Genomic DNA, 22,302 nt, shown 5'->3' on the forward strand with positions numbered 1-22,302 from the left:
CATGGGGTTTTCTTGGCAGAATGTGTTCATAGTGGCTTACATTGCCATCCCCTGCCGCCGAGAGAGTGTAGTTTACCCATGGTCACCCAGTAGGATCAGTCAAAGCACTGCTGCTTAGTTTTTTGTGGGGTTTTCGGGCTATGTGGCCATGTTCTAGAAGGTTTCTTCCTAACGTTTCATCAGCCACACGCTGGCAAAACATCAGTAAGAAACTCTTCTAGAACATGGCCACATAGCCCGAAAACCCCAAAAAAACTATGGATGCCAGCCATGAAAGCCTTCAACTCCCAAAACTGTAGCTTCTTTCCAAGCTTGTATGCTCTGCCTTTTAATACCCGAATACCATCTTGTATAATACCCTATGAGGGGAGGAGGCCTGGCCTGAAGACAAAGAGCCTCCTCCAACCACATCTTGAGGGGGAGAGGGCCTAGCCTGAAGACAAGAGCCCTCCTCTGACCACCATCTTGAGGGGGAGAGAGGCCTGGCCTGAAGAAAAGCCCTCCTCTGACCACCATCTTGAGGGGGAGAGAGGACTGGCCTGAAGACAAAGAGCCCTCCTCCTGACCACCATCTTGAGGGGGAGAGGCCTGGCCTGGAAGACAAAGAGCCCTCCTCTGACACATCTTGAGGGGAGGAGGCCTGGCCTGAAGACAAAGAGCCCTCCTCCTGACCACCTCTTGAGGGGGAGGAGGCCTGGCCTGAAGACAAGGGCCCTCCTCCTGGCCACCATCTTGAGGGGGAGAGAGGCCAGGCCTGGAAGACAAAGACCCTCCTCCTGACCACCATCTTGAGGGGGAGAGAGGCCTGGCCTGAAGACAAAGAGCCCTCCTCCTGGCCACCATCTTGAGGGGAGAGAGGCCTGGCCTGAGACAAAGAGCCCTCCTCCAACACCATCTTGAGGGGGAGAGAGCCCAGGCCTGGAAGACAAAGAGCCTCCTCCTGGCCACCATCTTGAGGGGGAGAGAGGCCGGCCTGAAGACAAAGAGCCCTCCTCCGGCCACCATCTTTGAGGGGGGAGAGGCTGGCCTGAAGACAAGAGCCCTCCTCTGACCCCATCTTGAGGGGGAGAGAGGCCTGGCCTGGAAGACAAAGAGCCTCCTCCTGGCCACATTTGAGGGGGAGAGGCCAGGCCTGGAAGCAAAGAGCCCTCCTCCTGGCCACCTCTTGAGGGGGAGAGAGGCCAGGCCTGAAGACAAAGAGCCCTCCTCCTGACCACCATCTTGAGGGGGAGAGAGGCCTGGCCTGAAGACAAAGAGCCTCCTCCTGACCACCATCTTGAGGGGGAGAGAGGCCTGGCCTGAAGACAAAGAACCTCCTCTGACACCATCTTGCGAGGTGGCCAAACCCCCCACACATTGATTGGGGGGAGAGAGGCCTGGCCTGAAGACAAAGAGCCTCCTCCTGGCCACCATCTGAGGGGGAGAGAGGCCTGGCCTGAAGACAAAGAGCCCTCCTCCACCACCACTCTTGAGGGGGGAGAGAGCCAGGCCTGGAAGACAAAGAGCCCTCCTCCTGGCCACCATCTTGAGGGGGAGAGAGGCAGGCCTGGAAGACAAGAGCCCTCCTCCGGCCACCATCTTGAGGGGGAGAGAGGCTAGGCCTGGAAGACAAAGAGCCCTCCTCCTGACCACCATCTTGGGGGAGAGAGGCCTGGCCTGGAAGACAAAGAGCCTCCTCTGGCCACCATCTTGGGGGAGAGAGGCCAGGCCTGGAAGACAAAGGCCCTCCTCCTGGCCACCATCTTGAGGGGGAGAGAGCCAGGCCTGAAGACAAAGAGCCCTCCTCCTGACCACCATCTTGAGGGGGAGAGAGGCCTGGCCTGAAGACAAAGAGCCCTCCTCAACCCCCATCTTGAGGGGGAGAAGGCCGGCCTGAAGACAAAGGCCCTCCTCCTGACCCATCTTGAGGGGGAGGAGGCCCGGCCTGGAAGACAAAGAGCCCTCCTCCACCCACCATCTTGAGGGGGAGAAGGGCCTGGCTGAAGACAAAGAGCCCTCCTCCTGACCACCATCTTGAGGGGGAGAGAGCCTGGCCGGAAGACAAAGAGCCCTCCTCTGGCCACCATCTTGAGGGGAGAGAGGCCAGGCTGGAAGACAAAGAGCCCTCCTCCTGGCCACCATCTTGAGGGGGAGGGGCCAGGCCTGAAGACAAAGAGCCCTCTCCGACCACCATCTTGAGGGAGAGGCCTGGCCTGAAGACAAAGAGCCCTCCTCCTGACCACCATCTGAGGGGAGAGAGCAGGCCAGCAACAACAGGCCTCGCCTGGAAGACAACATTCTTTTTAATTAATATCATTATTTCTTTTTAAAATATTTTGATTGTACTTTGTATTTGTCATTGCATTTTTTTACTTGTACACCGCTATGATCAAGCGGAATAGCGGTCTATAAATAAAACATTATTATTATTTTTATTATTATTATTATTATTATTATTATATTATTAGAAAAAATAAAGTTGAAGATGACTGGCCTTTATATCTTTGAAAGTGATTTTCTCATGTCCTGCCCTGTTGAACTTTTTCATGTCCTGCCCTGTTGGACCTGGTACTATTGTGTTAAGCTGAGAGCAGAGCTTGAAAACAGGCCTGGTCCAAATGGGCCGGAAAGGACACCCTCATCATGTGCAAGAGGTGCCTCGGGGTGGTGCTTCCAGATGCCCAGCAATCTCACATGTGATGAGGGTGTCAAAATGGTGGCGCCCTGTAGACACGGGGGCCGCTATTGCACGGTACTGCGCAGAACTTGCATAATGAGTGGCAGTGGGGCACTGTGGTGCACTCATATTGCCCGCCAGGCATAGAAAGAACCCACTTTTTGTGGGTTCTTTTCTGCCGGGGGAGCCTCGCCATTTGGCGGCTGAGGCTTCCCACTGGTGGAAAACCAGGTGCCAGCAGACTGCCTTTTTGGGGTGGTCTATACCCCTCCCTAAATTATCTTTTGTAGTAGTAGTAGTCTGGAAAGTAACTTTCAAACTGACCATGAGTGGAATCTGAACAGATTCAATATGAACCTTTATAGAAGCATTTTGCAGAAAAAGATTGGTAACAAAGAATCAGCTGTTCTTCAAGGAGACTCATTCAGTGTCACTGACTGGGAACTCTAATGAACTTGTAAACATTCCTAGAGCCCACTTTGGAAACCAGGGCCCAAATATAGCCGCTTGACGAAAGTTAAATCGCTTCCAAATAATCCGGGTTAACGTTACGTCATTCTGACGTACTATTGATTGACAGCTCCAAATAAGGTATGGAAGAGAAGAATCACTTTATTTAAACACCGATTTCATGCCAAGTAGGAACGCTTGCAGGTAAAAACTTCGATTTAAATAACCAGATGGGAACGAAGAATAATGCGTTTCGGAACGCGAGATAACACCAGGGTTATTTTGAATCGGTTTTATTAAAAACGTATTTTAAATCGTTTCAAATATTAAGTGGGAACACCCCCTTTTGGAGCTGCAAGAGGGGCTTGAGGAGAATGCAACAGTTTGAGGATACATGTAGCCCATGGTTCTCATCTGACCAGCTGTGAGATTTGAATTCAGGACTCCGATCAACACCATTGTTTGAGCTCCTTCCCCAGTTATGACCACAGGCAGGCTGTCTGTGAGATATTAATAAAACTCTTGAGTGCAAGCTTCCTTCTCACAGACATTCTAAAAAGCTGAGTTTTGGGATACCATCATGCAAGGCAAAGCCAAAGCAGAAAGAATAAAACAATAGAGGTGTAAAAACAATGTATGCCAAAAGGGACCCTTTCCTTTCTGTACCAAAAATATTGGTGCCATCCCCTGAGAGCAGTTCCTCCAATCCAGGCTCTTCCTCTCATGTACATATTGTTCATTTGTTTTCAAGACCACCGGAGAATTATTTCAACAAATCTTCACTATTATGCCTTTTCCAAATAAACCATTTCCTCTTTGCAGGCCATGCAACACAGTCAGTTTCCTACTATTTTGGAACAAACAGGAGCCTAAGATGAAAAGGGTGGAGGGGAAGGATATGTTTTTTAAACATGCCCCCTGTGCAAGAATTTCTGAAGAGAAAAGATTTAAATAAGAAGGCAGCTTCCCCTTCTGACTCATTTCATGATGTGATGCAATAAGCATGCTGACAAATCAAACAACTTCACTTTATAGCCATCCCTCCGCCCCCCCATTATAAGGGGGAAATTCCCCGAATTATTTATGAATAGTCTAATAATCAATTCAGGACTTTTAAGCTGATCCATTAAACAGATCCATGAAGCAATATGCATTGTGATGCCTGTATGACTGGGTCAGCCGCTTGGATAACCCCTGTAATCTCTGAACTGGGGGGAAAAAAACAGAATGGGTTCTCACACACACACACAGAGCAATGGATTCAAACTACAGGAAATAATATTCCACCTCAACTTTAAGGAGAACTTCCTGAGAGTAAGAGCTATTCAAGAGTGGAATATGCTACCTTGGAGTGTGGTAGAGTCTCCTTCTTCGGAGGTTTTAAAATAGAAGCTGGAAAGCCATCTGTTGAGAGTGTTTGATTGTGTCTTCCTGCATAGCAAGGGGTTGGACTAGATATCCCTTCCAACTCTATGGTTCTATGACTCCATGATTCTATGATATAGGAGCCACCCACAGTTACTGAATAAATATAGGTATTACTGAGAGAAAATGATGATATCTAGAGGTGCGTTGTTGTTGTTCATAGAATTGTAGAGTTGGAAGAGACCGCAAGGGCCATGCAGTCCAACCCCCTGCCATGTAGGAACTCACAGTCAAAGCATCCCTGACAGATGGCCATCCAGCCTCTGTTTAAAAACCTCTAAGGAAGGAGATTCCACTACACTCCGAGAGAGTTTGTTCCACTGTCAAACAGCCCTTACTGTCAGGAAGTTCCTCCTAATGTTGAGGTGGAAACTCTTTTCCTGTAGCTTGCATCCATTGTTCCGGGTCCTAGTTCCTGGAGCAGCAGGAAACAAGCTTGCTCCCTCCTCAATAGGACATCTCTTCAAATATTTAAACAGGCCTATCGTTATCACCTCTTAACCTTCTTTTCTCCAGGCTAAACATGCCCAGCTACCTAAGTCGTTCCTCATAAAACATGGTTTCCAGACCCTTCACCATTTTAGTCGCCCTCCTTTGGACACTCTCCAATTTCTCAACGTCCTTTTTAAATTGTGGTGCTCAGAACTGGACACAATATTCCAGGTGGGGCCTGAACAGAGCAGAATAGAGTCACACTATTACTTCTCTTGATCTAGACACTATACTTTTATTGATGCAGCCTAAAATCGCATTGGCCTTGTTAGCTGCCACATCGCACTGTTGACTCATGTTCAACTTGTGGTCTACTTGGACTGTCAGATCCCTTTCACATGTAATCTCATTCAGCCAGGTGTCCCACATCCTATATCTGTGCATTTTATTTTTCTGCCCTAAGTGCAGTACCTTACATTTCTCTGTGTTGAATTTCATTTTATTAGCTATGGCCCAGCTTTCAAGTCTATTCAGGTCATTTTGAATTTTGATCCTGTCCTCTGGAGTATTAGATATTCGTCTTAATTTGGTGTCATCTGCAAATTTGATGAGTATACCCTCAATTCTGTCATCCAAGTCATTGATAAAGATGTTGAATAACACTGGCCCCAGGACAGAGCTCTGTGGGACCCCACTGGTCACTTCTCTCCAGGATGAAAAGGAGCCATTGTTGAGCACCCTTTGGGTTTGGCTGGTCAACCAGTTACAAATCCATGTAACAGTTACTTTGTCTAGCCCACATTTTACAAGTTTCTTTGCAAGAATGTCATGGGAAACCTCAATCTCAATCCCAATTTAAACATAGTGGGAACAAGGCCTAGGACTTGTAGCCACACTGCAGAAATAAAGGAGTTTGACACCACTTTGCCTGTCATGATTCTATCCTGTGGAATCCTGGGATTTGTAGCTTGGTAAGGTATCCAGTCTGGTCTGTCAGAGAGTTCTGGTGCCTCACCAAACCACAAATCCCAGAATTCCATAAGGTAGAGTCATGGCAGTTAAAGTGGTGTCAAATCACTTTATTTTTGCAGTGTGGCTACACCCTAGTAAGAATAGAATAAGGTAAAGCAACCAAAATAACATAGTGCATCCATCCCCATTCTGAAGATCTGTCTCATATTAGCAACAAAACTGTTTTTGAACTGTTAGAAAGCTAGAACAAAATTGTGGATGGCAATATGAACAAAATCTTCGCTTAAACTTGCTTACATTAAATCTCATTGCCAATTTAGACTGCACTGTTTGTCATCTTGCCAGTTAATAAATCATTTATTGCTCACAGTAATGAATGTCAGAACTGCCTCTAATGTTACCTCGAGTATATATGGAAGTTATTTTTGTAATCTGTGTGTGTGGGTGTGTGTGTGTGTGTGTGTGTGTGTGGTTTGTTCAGAATCAGATTATGGACCCACCAAGCTCAATGGTGTCTGCTCATGCACTATTGGCAGAAACCTTCCAAAATTTCAACAAAGATGGCTGGAGTTTTCCATCTCAGTAGAGTAATGAACGTGCTCAGGGTTTTATTCCAAACTTTACAGGTGCAATCCATGGTGCTGAGCTATGTTCTTAGAATTGCTAAGATTCAAAATAAAACCTGCAGCAGATTCACCACTCCACTCCCATCACAGCCACCAATGAGGCCAGAATCTTTTGTAGACCACTGCAGTCACAGAGATCCCAGAAACTGAACCTGGGAACTTTGTGAATGCAAAACATGTGCTCTGTCACTGAGATACAGCACTAGTCCAAGTCCCACTGTCTCTTTTTGCTTGCTTTCCAAATGTCTTTCTAGAATATGTGTATATGCTTGCAAAACTTTTGCAAGCATAGTTAGAGCATCATGTGTGCACACATACACACAAATATGCATACCACAGAAAAACAAATTTAAAAACATCCATCACCCACTACAGCCACCCTGCACAGAGAATTTGGCACAATGAAATTCCCATCATGGCCTGATTTTTTTTTTCTTGGTTACTACTTCAGCCCAACTAAACATCTCAAAACAGTTTTGTTTGCTCCTGTAAGAAAAAAAAAGAGGGGGGGGATTCAAGGACACTGTTCTTGCCACCAGTCATCTGATTTTCTTTCTATAGCTTTGGCTAGCTTAAAGAGACACGCTGTAGATATTATCAACCACTTTTCAAACTGAAAACAGCACTGTCCATTACCCTTCAACCTCCTAAGTAGGCTCATTCTTTGAAGAGTTTTATTTCAAGAAAAGTATGTTACATGGAAGAGACAGACTGTTGGGTACAGAACATTTCAAAACGCAATTAACCTAAACTCTTCAAGTGGGAACGTGAAATGTATTTGTATTCTGTCAAAGCCTTTGGCCTTATCAGTTGCCGCATAGTATATAACAAGGTCATTAGTAACAAGCGCCACACAATGGAGAACATACATCAGCAGCAGAAAAGCAAACATCAGTCCAAAACATCACAATAACTTCCTGTACCTGTTCTTGTTTGCTTGCTGAGCTCTCAAACATTGTGAGTCTCTGAAATACATAAAAGCCTAACAGCTTGAGTCAATATTTGCCAACCAAAGTGAACGATTTTATTTAGCGCGATGACTGGACCTCCTGAACAAATACATCTTCTTGTATGCTAGCATAACAACCAGAGACCGGCCTGAAAAACAACCAGTAATGTCTAGTAGTCATTCAGAGGCATATGGTTATCTGGGGAAAGCTTGATGGATATTGACTGTTGCAAACTTGCACACATGGAGAAGAAAAAAGAAAAGCAGAAGGTGGTTTGCTTAAGTGTCTAACTGCAGCTCTTTCAACAATAAGGCCAAGTTGATGTTATATTAATCTGGTGGTGTACCCAGTTGCTACAGTCATTGCTTTTCTATGTGTATACACTTTGATTTTCGATTTCAAGCAAGGCAATATCCTAAGGCCCTGCTCATATAAAAATCGCCTTGATAAGTTTTCATTTTCTTTTCATTGTCTCTCTGTCTGATACACAGGCACATTCTACACATGCAAGTGGCTCAGAATATGAATGATCTGTCTGATTTTTAAAGAAAATGATTATTTTTCAAATATTTCCAGAATAGAGGACAGTGTTGATTTTATTAATATAAACTATACTATATTGCTATATTGCAATATATTATAATAATTTACAGGGAATCAGAAACACACGTGCTTTTCTTGTTTATGATTTTTATTTCCATTTTGACAATACATAAAACCAAAAAAGAAAAAAGATAAAGATAAACAAACCATAACATCTGCATCCAAATTGCTTAATCTGTATTCTGTGTGGCCCAAACGTTGGTTCAGTTTGCGGAGGACCAGGACATCCAAGAATGGCAATGTTCCTTCTTTTTGTTTTTACATCATGAATTGGATATTTGGGTGGATGTTGTTCAGATAGTTTAGAAACAATCAGATCTTCTTCTCCATGGCTCCAGATGGTGAAAATGTCATCCACATATCGGAAGCATGTTGTGGGCTTTTTGGGTGCTGTTTCCAGCGCTTGCTTTTCAAAGTGTTCTGTGTAAAAGTTCACTATCACAGGGCTCAGAGGGCTTCCCATTGCTACCCCATCTCTCTGCTCATAGAATCCATTGTCCCACTGGAAGTAGCTTGTGGTGAGGCTGTTCAATAATTGACCCAAAAAACTTGAGTCAACTTATCCATGAGTCAATGTAAATACTGTACTTTGGCGCGTTACAGATGGGCGCAAGAGGCGCCGTCATCGCGCTGCGATGACATGCGAGGGGCGGCGCTTCCGGATGCTCCTTGCCCCTCGTGCGTAATCGATATGTCAAAATGGCGGTGCCCTATACAGATGGTTACCGCCATCTTGACGTAGCAGACGCTCTGCGTCCACACGTCCCAACCGGGAAGAGACGTCGCAAGTGCGCACTTTGGCACTCACGACGTCTCTTCGGTTGCTTGGAAGAGCGCGATTCCGCGCTCCTTTTTTGCAGCACAGAGGAGTCGCGCGGTTTGGCGCTGCGGCTCCTCCGCGCTGAACTGGCAGCAACCCAAGACCACCCTTTGGGTGGTCTGTAACGGCCTTTAACTCTTCTTTTTTAAAAAAAGAACCATCCCCGATGAAAGACAAGTGTGTAATCTGTCCTGGAAGCACTAAGGGGGCTCTATCTCTTTTCCATCCAGCCTTTAAGAGAGAACACAAACAGTTATGCCTGCTGTAATTTGTAAGTTCTCTGGCATTGTTTTCCTTTGTCCCTAAGTGTTACCTTCGACTTATCCACACATCATATCAAAATCCATAATTTTGGCTCCCAAACCTGTCCTTGATATGTACATGAGATCAACTTATAGTTGGGTATATGCAGTATATCTCCCTTTTTCTCCAAGGGGCTCAAAACAGAATATGTGGGTCTCTTGTTACAGATAAGGAATCTTGTATGCTCACATCAGTGACGGAGTTTCATTACTGGGATGTAGTTACTTTGTTATTTGTTTGTTATTCTCTTTCTCCTCTTTGTTTCTTTATTTGCTCTGCTCTCTTCCATTTTGCAGTATCTACTGGATTGAGTGCAATATCTATCTGGAGATGTTTCCAACAGGTAATACAGGCAGCCCACTTGCTACATGAGGGGATCCAGTCCAGAACGCTTCAAGAAATACAATATTTGCATTAGATCTGAAACCCTATTTTTCTTACCCAAAATGATGAATCACAGCCACCAAAACCCACCAGTATTGACCTCCTGATGTGCAGAAATCATCCAAAGAGGAGACTTCATCAGCAGAAGGGTCATCAGAAGGTGGTCCTGGAATGTTGTGTTAGGGATCCTCATTTGTGAAAACATTTTGGAAGAATATTTTAATATGAAGTTCTCTGTTTTTTTAACTCATCAACATGTTGCTGCAGAGGTTTTAATTTTATGATGTCATGCAGATGACTTTAATGCTGCATTCCATCTAAGGATCATATTCCATAATTTTGTCATTTAATGTCTGTACAATTTGAAACACTTTGGCAAATATCTCTAATGCCCACATGACTGGTTCAATTTCCATTTCTTCTTCATAATCTTCCTCTGAAGAGATTTTAACAAGTTCCTCCAATTCCTCACTGGTTAACACTTCCTCTTGGCCACTTCCTCATCCAACATGTTAGAAAATCATTCTCCACCATGTTGTCTTGCTGCATCAGTGAACTCCCTAATTTCTCTGTTAAACTCTAGGGTGGCATGAAAATCTTCCATGACGTCACTCTGCAATTTATTCCAGCAGGCAGTTACAGTTTCTGGTTTTAATTCATCCATTGCAGCCTTGATTACTGTTATGCCATCAGAAATAGTGAAAGAATTCCAGCACTGCATGATGTCCACAGTAAGGTCTGCATCAATTGCAGCTACAATGTGCTCAAATAACCAGGTGTATGTATGAGGCCTTACAAAACAAATGATGTGCCATCAAGAGATTGAACCCTTTCTCAGAAGAATGGAGGGATTTTGGATTCATCAGCTACAAAGCCAGGCCAACTTCAAATCTTTATTTTGGGGCAAGAATATGACAAATTTTTATTTGTATTTTACCCTTATTGTAAGCCGCCTCGATCCAACCAGAACGGCAGGGTAAAAATAATATTTATTATTATTATTATTATTATTATTATTATTATTATTAGATTTATGCCCATAGAGGTTTTGTGAACATAAGTGAGGCCCTGAAGCAGGTACATCTCCCCACAAGCTGAATATTTCTCCACAAATGGAGAACTGCATCTGTTACTCACCCCCCAACTCACTGCAATTCCAGAGGCTTAGGATGGCCCCATAAGTGCACATGGCAGACATTTATTTTTTAAGAAGATTGAGCTGTTGTTAGTGACTCATCAAATTTTATCCATCAATAAGCATTTTGATGAACTATTTTTTCTTTACACATAATCTATATTGCTAATAATCCAAAACCTTTTCTAAATGATTTATTAAATATATCCTTTGTGCAAAATGAGCCCTGTGTTTCCACTTTCTCCATTTGCAGACAATCAAATTGGCAAAAGTAGCAAGAAATGGAGAAATATTCAAAGCACACACATAACTTTCCCCATGAACAGGGCTGCAGATTTATAGGGAAATGTGGCCTTAGAATGCCAGCAATAAATTGCAAGCTAACTCTGTTCTAAGAAATATTATGTGCAGCCAATAATTCTCCCCTATCTGATAGCAACAACATCCAATTAAGACTTTCTTTTGCGATACAGAAAGATGCCTTCCCCCACCTTTTAGTATTTCTTGTCATCTGGAAATAGAAAAGGCATTCCAAAATACCATGAAAAGGAAGATATTGAAAAATATCCAGCTGTTTTTTTCTAACACACATAAACTTTGGACAAGGTTCAGACAAAAGGCAGAATGCCTTGCTTATATGATCCTTTAATGTTTTTGACCCTTATCTCCGATGAACCTTTATCTTCTCTGCCTCTTGGCTGCAAAGTTTTATCAAGCAATAAATCCAGAAAGCCTACACTTAGTTTCTACCAATTGTAGAATGCAAGCCAGGTGAAGGAGGTAAAAAAAAATAAATCATTAGCAACAAGTAGTGGCAGGCCAACAGGAGAACCCCAAAATAGCTCACATATTTTGCAGTTATGCCAGCAGATCAGGGAAGAGATTGAGCTGAATGCCAGCTTTGCATGATGGCAAAGAGGTGTGCCAGAATGAAGAGTGAAAATGTAGGCCTCAGGGGCAGGGAGGGAAAGGCAGCCAAGCATACATCTTTCTTGAATGCTGCTTGAGGGTGGAGGGAAACCTGGGATGAATAGGTACATAATGATGGATGGGGAGGGCAGGAATCACCTTAGTGTTGTCATAACCTTTAATATGTTCCTGGTGAGTTACCAACCAGTTACCAGGTTAGTTACCAACACTAGCTTTTTTTTCTTTTCTTTTTTTAAAGTGTTGGCCTAGATCAAGGTAGGAAGCATGCAGCTGTTGTTGAACCTTAAGTCCCATCAGTCTTAAGCAGAACAAACAATGATGATGAATGCTAGGAGATGCAGCCCAGCAACAGCTGGAGGGTCACATGACTTCCCCCACCCATGGCCTAAATCCAGTTGCTAACCCAAACTACAATAAGCCTATAAAATCAATGGAATTTGCATAAGTGTTTACATACCTACCAGCTTTTCACAGATGCAAATCAGGACACATGTGCCAGGTAAGATCAGAGTGTTATCAAGATGACTGTGTGGTCAAGTTATTGATGAGGAAAAACACACAACCTAGGAGAGGCTGCAACAGTTTGCTTTTGCTGAGCCTACTGGGAATGGCAAGAATGCCCCCTTCTCTCCTTTTGCACACTGAACTCAGTTTGTGCCAATAGAAGTAAGTTGAGGACAAAATGGGCAAGTGGAAGAATGAGAGAGAAACTGAGACATTTTAAAATGTCTTCAAAAGGAAACAGCAAAGGATTTAGTAGGATTGTCCCTACCAAGTTGGGATAGTTGGATGTATGTATTCGACAGTCATTCAATGAGTCTCTTCTATTTGGAACTTTTGCTATATGTCATCAAGTCAACTTTAACCTCTGGTGACCCTATGAATGAGGCCACCATGAGCATCTTGCAAATTCAGAGCCATGGTTCCCTTGATGGAATCAATTCACTTATGATGTACTCTTCCTAGCAGCTAGATTTAGGTTCTCCCTTTTTTTTACATGGTTCATGCCATGCCTCAGTCATAGTAGTTAGGTCATATGTTCATTTTTGGAAAGGAAGGATTCAATATGGTGATTTTATCTCTCTCTCTACCCCTCCCCCCCCCCCCCCCGTACAGATTTTCTGGTCACAGGACTGCTTTGCATTTCTGAGAAATGTAGAACAAAAAAACTGTTTATAATGCTTACTTGTAAAAAGGGAAGTATTGCACATGAACATAATGATCTATCTCTGTTCCCTGTAAAAAGAAAAAAAAATCCTGCCTTAATAAGTAACATTTTTATTAGAAGATCATTTCCTAAATAGGCCCAGAGGCCAACTTGATGAGTACACATGACAGGGTTTTCTCTGCCACAGCACCCAGTTTGTGGAACTCCCTCCTGAGGAAGGTCAGGCTGGCTCCATCCTTTCTCAGTTTCCAGCAAACAGTGAAAGTAATCCTGCTTTGCATCGCCTTTGGCTCTTAAAATGAGAGGTATTTGTTCTAGCTATTTGTTTGATTTTATAAAGAGGAGTTTGATGGGAAAAAATAGTTTTTTTAATTGTTTTTAAAGGTGTTTTATCAATTGTGCATCTCCTGAAAGGTGCAGAAGTAATAAATAAATGAATTGAATAAATGACTTGAAGGCACACAAAGTTGTTGTTGTGTGCCTTCAAGTCATTTCCAATTTATGGCACTCCAAAGGCAAACCTCTCACAGGGTTTTCTAAAGGCTAAGAGTGTGTGACTTGACCAAGATTACCCAGTGCTTTTCATGGCCAAGTGGAGATTCAAACCCTGGTCTCTAGAGACATAGTCCAGTGTTCCTATTACCACACCATGTTGGCTCAAATAAATAAATAACAAGAAATACCTTTTCCTGACAGTCTCCTGATTGGTTCAATCTTTTTTGAAAATTGGCTTGAATTCTGACTCAAATGGACATATTGACTTAGTTCAGTTGCTATCACATATTGATCAAGATCTTGCACTGAGAGATGGATATCTATCATGTAGTTGTGTCTGTTGGTGCTACACCCAGCAGACTAATCTTGTAAGTAGCATAGCCCACTGCCACCCCACATGGCCATTTCTATGTTTTAGAGAGAAAGGAAATATTCAAGGATACATCCAGTTATTTTCCTGTAACTGAATATACTGTAATAGGCATCTGCAGAGACCTCTAGAGTCTCCCAGGAAGTCTCTGCAGATGATGTCCTTGCAATGCATTTAGCTACAAGAAAATAGCTGGATGCATCCCCCCTCATCCCTTACTCTCCAACAATACAGAAATTGCTATGTTGTGAGAGGGTGTTGTGTTATGGGAGATTTTGGAGGGAATTTAGGGTGTTGTATGGTCAAAGCAGTATTGCAACATCTGCAGCAACCAAGGAAATGTGTTGTGATGCCATAAGTCTGACTTGCACTGTAAGTAGTTCATGAACAGGGTGTACTCCATTGACTTTCATATTGACTTACACCACAAGAAGATGCTTCTGTTGTCAGAAGGAAAGAGTGTAGAAATTCTGCTGACTCCTCTTCCATCTTGCAGCTCCTAAAATAATCTTTTTTGCATAGTTTATGCTGAAAGAACATGAGCAGTGGCATGGGGGAGATCATAAAATGACTTTCTCCAGCAGGGATCCTGCTGGATCACAAGCCCTTCGTGAACAGAAGAAGCCCTTCCATTTACACAAGGGCAATTCATTGCCCATTGAAAAGGTCGATTCTAGTTGAGACTGGCAATTAGATATAATTGCAAATTAAACACAAATTGCATGCAGTTTTGTTTTGGTTTTGATGGAAACAAAATGAAACTGGCTTCTGCTTGAAAACAAACTGGTACAGAACCCAAATAAAGCTGTTCTGTCTATCTGTAGCCCCAGGTTTGATTTAGTTCAATTTACTTTGGATGTTCTCCTGCTGACTTCTTTTCATTTTTGGCCTAAGTGAATAAAGTAGAACTATTGAATCAACTGGAACTTGATATATCAGCATGTATGTAATTTCCATCAGTTCAGTTAATCTAGGCTAGTTGGGACAAGTTCTTAGATTTAGGCCCTCGCCTCTCATTTCTGAATATTGTATATTTGCAAAATTCTATTTTAAATTTGATTTAAAAAAAAAGTTATTGCAGTTAATTTACTACTGTTGCAAGCCTCCTTTACTGATTATTGTCAGTACACAAGTGAAATATTTTTAAATATACAATGCACCCGTGTCATAAGCGGGTATGCTTTACGCGATTTTCAGCCACACTGGGAGGAATTGGCGGTGCGTCCCATAGGGAGTAATGGGGTGTGCGCCCATGGCATGCGCACCACTGTGCCGCCGTGTGCACAAGCCCCATTCATTTAAATGGGGATCGAGCATACATGGAATTTCTTTATGCGGGGGAGTCCAGAATGGATCCCCCACGTAAAGCAAGGGCACACTGTATATACTGTCAGGGATGATGGGAGTTGTAGCTCTTCACCTCTGGCTCGAACTCACCACCTGGTTGTGCACCGCACTGACCAGTTTTGGCCAGTGGTTATAGCTTAGCAGAGTTACAGAGAATAGGCTGAAGACCCCGACAAATTCTCCAAGCCTTCTCACTCTTGCTTCCACAGAAGTCTTCACCCTTCTTCTTCAGGATCCAGCTGGTTCTTGTAGCTTCACCCAAGACACCAGACAACTCAGTAGTCTTATATAAAAGATCTACAGTGGTGCCTCGGGTTACGAAATTAATTCGTTCCGCCATTCCTTTCGTAACCCGAAAATTTCGTAACCCGAAACACTTTTCCGTTAGCACTGGAAAGCCTATAGCTGCACTTTGCAGCATTTGAATTTCGCGCCGAAATGAATTTCGTAACCCGAAAAATATTTCATTACCCGAAACAGTTTTTGCCAATCCAACTTTTTCGTATCCCGGAAATTTCGTAACCCGATCATTTCGTATCCCGAGGCACCACTGTACTTTATTCTACTATATACAGCTCCAAACCTATCCAACACAACAATACTCAATTCCTCACTCTCCACTCTACAACCCACTACTACAACCCACAAAATACATTGGGATTCTTAGTCATTATTATAGTCAATGCATGGTACCACCCACTGTTGTCTGTTTCCACCCAGTAGGCGTGTACATCATTCTCATTGGTTCTCTTGGTTCATCCTACAATTAATGATTTCATCATCTCAGCCTTGACCACTTAACAATTGTCAGGTGTGTCCAATTATCCACTTTGCATGTTTGTCCTTGGCATTCAGCACTTGTTAATTGTATTACCATTTACACCTGTGTGGTTCCCAATTGGCTTCTGCTGAGTCACCCTGACTCTCACATACATGTTTTATTTCATTTACTGTATAACCCATGTTGCTTTTTCCTTGACATATACATATATATATATATTTCTCATAACAAACTTATTGTTTTATTTTTCATGGTTTGATTGATGATCTAATACCGGTATTATTTGTCAGAACATATTAGAACATACAGATGGACATCAAAAAGAAAACGACCAGGAAACTCATTTTTTTTGTGCAGTTGAGCATACTGAGCATATAGAGTTTTGTAAGGAGCAAGGTAAAAACTTGTGAATGGAATCAAAAATTTTAAAAAATTAAAAGAATATTCATTTCTTTCAACATTCATAAACTTACCTAAGAGCCTTTCCCTTATGAACATAAGAATGTACCGTATATTCTTGACTATAAGTCGACATCATATATATGTCGAGGTCAGGTTTGGGGGACAAAATAATGGCTTTTTATATGAGCCATGGATAAGTCAGGGGTGAAATTTAGGATCATGTAACAAAGAATCTAAAGGATGAAGCAATGGAAAACAATGCCACAGAACTTACAAAATTCCAGCAGGCATCACTGTTTGTGTTCACATTAAAGGGTAGATGGATGAGAGAGTAGAGGGGGAATCAGTGTTTCCAGAGCAGATTACACTCTTGCCTTTCACCAAGGGGGTGGTTCTTTTTTAATAAGAGTTAAAGTACAGTATTTATACTGACCTGTAGATAAGACGACTCAGGTTTTTTGGATCAATTTTTGACTAAAATTTCTAGACTTACGAGTATACATGAGTATATACAGTAAGTCTTAGGCCTGTATAGTCCAGCATTCTGTTCACACAGTGAGCAACCCACTGTTCATAATATAGCATCCCTACTCTTGTTTAAATTATCCTATGATTTCTCATATGTTCATCAAAATTCACTGAAAGGGAAGGATATACTGAAAGGAAAACAAGACTGGGAACTAAGACTGGGTGTTCTTTGAATATACTTATGACTGTGTGTATGTGCCTTCAAGTCAACTATTTATTTATGGTGACTCCAAGGATTTTATGGGATTTTCATAGGCAAGGAATACCCAGAGGTGGTTTTTCATTAGCTTCCTCTGAAATATAACCTACAGGACCTGGGATTCCTTGACAGCCCCCATCCATTTACTGGACAGGTCTGACCTTGCTTAGCTTCTGTTCAGACAAGATCTGGCGCCTTCAGATATTTAGGCCTTGATACTTCATTCCCATTAACAGTTAATCTTAACATTCCTAATATTATCCAAGATCTCTGCTGAATTTTACCTGCAGAATCCTAATCCACCAGAGTAGATCGTATGACAAAACCAACTCTCAGGTTCTTCAGTATGAGGGCTGGTACTGGGGCTCAGGTCCCAGTTACACCCAGTCATGGCTCTGTTGAACTGCCAGAGACTCATTGTCTTTGCCCAAGATATATCATCAAGCAGTCTCTTAAGCAGCCAATGTTGGGTTTCATGAAAGGCAAATTATTTATTATTTAAGATGATATTGTTGTATTTTACTGTCAAGAACAGAGAGATGCTTATGAGATTTTATGTCTCATTTGCCAGAATAATATCTCTGGATTTGGGTATTATATCCTTTGATTTGGGTTGATATGAAGTATCATTTGCTGCCTGTGTCAAATGACCTGTGTTAACCCTGTTTCTAGCAAAACAAAAAAGTCTAGTGGATAGTGTCAATAGAAAAATGCATTAAAAAGTTTTATTATCTGAAGTGTTTAAAAAGTAATAGTAAATTAGCTATAATTCTCTGTCATTCAGGCAAACTGTATGTGTTCAAGGCTGTGTGCTTTGCCTGAAGATGAAAGCAACAAATAGTATACAATGTCAGGTTGCATACAGAATATAAAATACAAGTTTTGCCAATAGACATCAAAAGCTGAAAACTATAGATCCCAAATGACATACAAGTGAAAAATGTTCATCAATTAAAATGCATATAATGGCATAAATGTATGCACTTCCAGAGGACATGTATTAGAGGTAAAAATACACAACCAATAAAACCAAATAAAACCAAACGCGTTTTGACTCATGTCTTTCTCAAAGGAAAAATAGGCTGCTGTAGCAGCACAATGCTTTGTCTATTAACATGGAGCCATCCAGTGTAAGTAGGAAGTAGATTAGGCGATCAGATCTTGATCCTGGATGCTCCACTGGATTGTAGTGCTGTCACCCTGTCTCTGCTCCCCATCCCTGCCAAAGGATTTCTTACAAGCAGACATACATGCCTGTTGTTTATCCTTCCCACAATTTTCCCCCCAGACATGATTAACAGACTGAGAAAAATAAAGGTTGATGAATGTGCTGAGAAACACCAGAGTGTGTTGTGCTTCCATCTTGTCACATTGTCTGACCGTTCAGTGTCACATAGCCTCCAACTGTCCCAATTTGGCAGAGGCAGTTCCAATTAATTTTCTCCCATCCCACTTTTCCAGCTGCTTTTAAAATGTCCAGTTTCTCCTCCCACTTTGCCCTTTTGTCCTCAGTTTACTTCAATTGCTGCACATTGAGTTCAAAATGCAAAAGCAACTTGTACTTCACTAACTCAATACCACAGAAAGGAGAGGAGTAGGTGGTGGAATCTTGCCCATTCCAGTAGGGTCAGGCAATAGAAAACTACTGCAAGCCTTTCTTAGATTGTGTGTTCTTCCTCATTAATAACTTCTACCATCTTGACCACAACTTGATGTTGCTTGGCCACTCACATCCCAGTTTTCTTCTATGAATTTTTTTGTAGGGTATGGTGTCATTGTCTAGGCCGCTAGGGTGAGGAAATCAAGCATTGCTCTTGTACACCAAGTAGTGCCCCCAATGGCAGCATGAACGTGGATGTTGTTCACTTCAGTCAAAGTTCCCATCTTCCATGAAAGCACAGCTTAGATTTTATTATGGGTTCTATATACTATCATCCAGACTTTGAAATGTTACTCTTTTGAGTATAACACCCAAAATTCCTGAGCTGGCATGGTTGCTACCCTATTGGCTAGGGCACTCTGGGAAAGTAAATGTTTCCCAGAAAAGTAATGTTTCCAAAGTCTAGATAATTGTATTAAAAACCTGTCATAATGATGACAATATCTGTAGTGACATAAACATGAACATCATCTATTGGCCCTATGATGGAATGCAACATGATGAGATGTTAAGAACCCATTTAGCTTTCTTTGTGATATACTAATCTATAGGCCAATAAAGCAGTCATAGTCAACTATGTGAGTTGTGAGGGGGTGAGGGCTGTGTGGGCTAATCATATTCATGCTGAATGAAGCGCTCATTTTACAAATGCAGCATTAGCCTTTCATTTCTCCCCTTAATATTGTCAATTTACAGTAAGCAGATGGACTCTTCTTTGCAAAGGCCCTAATAAATCTCCATGCTAGCAGATGAAAATGAAGGATTTATTCTATTCTCATTTTTTAAATTTTACTAGCCACTCAGAGTATGTTATTCTTGCAGCTGGCATTTGAAATGTATTAGTAGAATTTATCACTCAAAAGGCTTATGCAAAGACTAAATTATACTAATGAATTGACAATGAATCTGAAGCCTTACATGAGGCCAAATATTTTCTGGCTTCAATTCTGTATCTCAGCAAACTGATTAATTTTCTCCCTAGTTATCCATTACTGCTAAATTCTCTTGCTATTATGGTAGGAAATTGCAGCAAACATTGGCTTGCCCAGAGGCCTAGGCTGAGAAAAGGCAAGGTGGAAGCCTGCCACGACTCTGGCAACATTGGAATCCTGTTGTCGTTTTTTGCTTTTGCCAAGCTGAAGGATCAAATGGGCTAGGATATTCTGCCCTCTCTTTTGCAAATACCATTCAAAAGTCAGAGAGTTTTTCTTATAAATGGCATTATAGACACATTAATAGCATATCATATTCAAGTGGAGTGAGGGAAAGTTCCTTTTTTAGACTGACTCCCACAATCCCCCAGTTAACATGGCCGCTGCCCATGGAAATTGCACTCCAAAAAAGTAATATTTACAAGCTCTACAAGTGGGTGATAAACCTATATTCATATACCTGAGATCAGGGCTAGCCCAACACAATCTGCCATGTGAGGCAGTACCATAAATTGTGCCACCAGCTATATGAAGGTGCATAATACCAAGGCCAATGCAGTTATTTTTGGCATCAGAGACAGAAAATTTCATAAGCTCTTCTCATCCTTCCTGACAGTAAAAGCACAAGGATAACAAATTAATAATAAACAAGTTGTTGCCTTTTTGTGACATCAAAAATTGAGACAACCATCTCAATCTGTCGAATGATAGGGTGGGCCCATGTGGGAATAAAGCTGGCTGAACTCTGTGAGTCTTTCTTCCAAAAATAACTGTTGCAAATGTATCCAAAAACTAAATTATATTAATGAACAGTCTACACATTTGGAATTGAACAGGAGCCCAGATGTATCCAATGCTTTATTTTATTTGGATTTTTTTTTGGTAGCTCAAAAGAATTAATTTCCTTCTAACACTCCAATTAGTGTGAAATTGCCTTTTTATAACACCAATGCTGCCAGTAATGCTATGGTGAAGAATTTCTGAACATTTTAATTGCAAAGTATTCTTTCTTTAGCTTTTATATAGAGCTGCACAGTAAGAGTATGCAATCATATGTGTAGAAGAAGGAGGTGTCACCTGAAAGATGTAGGAAAGTGACAAGAGTTATAACACAGGTATTTTTCAGAACTGAACCATAGACTCATAGAATCACACACACACACACACACACATATAGAAGAAACATATATGTGATATATATATGTATATATATTCCCGGCCCTGCTGGGCATTTTTAACCCTCCAATCCCAGATTCCTGCTTTGTTCCAGGCCATATTTTGTCAGTCTCCTCAGAATCGAACCCTGGCCTCCAGAGTCCAAGTCCAACACACAAACCACACAAAGCTGCATCCCAACCTTCAATCCAGGAAGAATGTCAAAATGTCCACCATTTTGAGCATGACTGAGAAGCATAAATTTGTATTATTTTTTTATTAATGTTTCTGGCTCTTGGTTGTGGCCACCATTTTTCTTGAACACCCTACAATTTGCCCTACATTTTAACCTACATCATGCCCTACATTTTTTCTACACTTTGTCCTGGTTTTGTGGAAGATAACTATGGCAACCCTATATATATAGAACATGTGTGTGCGTAGAGAGAGAGAGAGAAAGAGAGAGAATTGAAAACGTGAGCTTTATGTTCCATAAGCACAAAATGCAGAAGAAACAGCACAGTGTAATGGTTTGAGTGTTGGATTAGTTATCTGGGAGATCAAGAGTTGAATTCCTGCTCAGCCATGGAAACCCACTGAGTAAACTTCGCAAGTCACACTCTTTCAAATCTCCTCTGAAGAAATCTTACCAAGAAAGTCCTAGTATAGGGCTGCTATAAGTCAGTCACCTTGAAGGCACATAACAAAAAAGTACAATATGTATTGCATGTAGTGACCATAAATATCTTATAGTATGTTACATCTGGGTTTTTTAATGGGTCAGATTAGAGAAACTCCTAATCTGCCAGCTCCAGATGTTGGTGAATCATCAGGAAATGCCTCTGATGAGGGCTCTGGCCAAGGTGGCTGGCTGCTAGTAGCATGATTTGCATGCTGCCCCTAGCTTTGCAGGATTTATTATTATCTTTAAGTATATAAAGATATGGGCTACCCAAGATCCTTCGTAATATTGTAAATCTTTGTTTGGAGAAGATTCTGTCTAGTCAACCTTCAGTCTTCAGTTTCGCAGTGAGGAAGATATGATAGGATTTCAGTAAATTGGATGGCCAATGCTGAATAGGGATGGAGAGGCCTTCCCTTCCCTCATTTGCTGGTTTATTACACCTGAACTAGTTTAAACAATTTGCATTGTACAAGACTAGAATTTGCATCTACAAACCAGAATAAAAGAAATGGAGCAATCTTTTATATAAACCAAACATTACAACCTAATTTGATTTTTGAAGATGGACAAGGCAGATATGTAATTGTCGAAATGAACTGGAATTTGAAGATAATGTGTTTAATGGCCCCAATAATGATAAATCAATGTTCTATGAACATTTGTCAAGAAAGGCATCTGAACTAGACCTAAAAATATGATTTTCATAGGTAATTGGAACGGAGTTGTTGATCTGAATAAAGATAAATATTCCAGTAAAGGTATTAAGGAAGATCAAGGAGGGGCTACCTAGATTTTTTTTTTTAAATATATGGAGTTCTTTGGCTTAATAGTCATTTGGAGATATTTATAGCCAAACTCTAGCAAGTATAGAATTCAAAGATACAGCTCTGTTAC

Source organism: Sceloporus undulatus, chromosome 2, assembly GCF_019175285.1.
Source record: "Sceloporus undulatus isolate JIND9_A2432 ecotype Alabama chromosome 2, SceUnd_v1.1, whole genome shotgun sequence".
NCBI lineage: Eukaryota > Metazoa > Chordata > Lepidosauria > Squamata > Phrynosomatidae > Sceloporus > Sceloporus undulatus.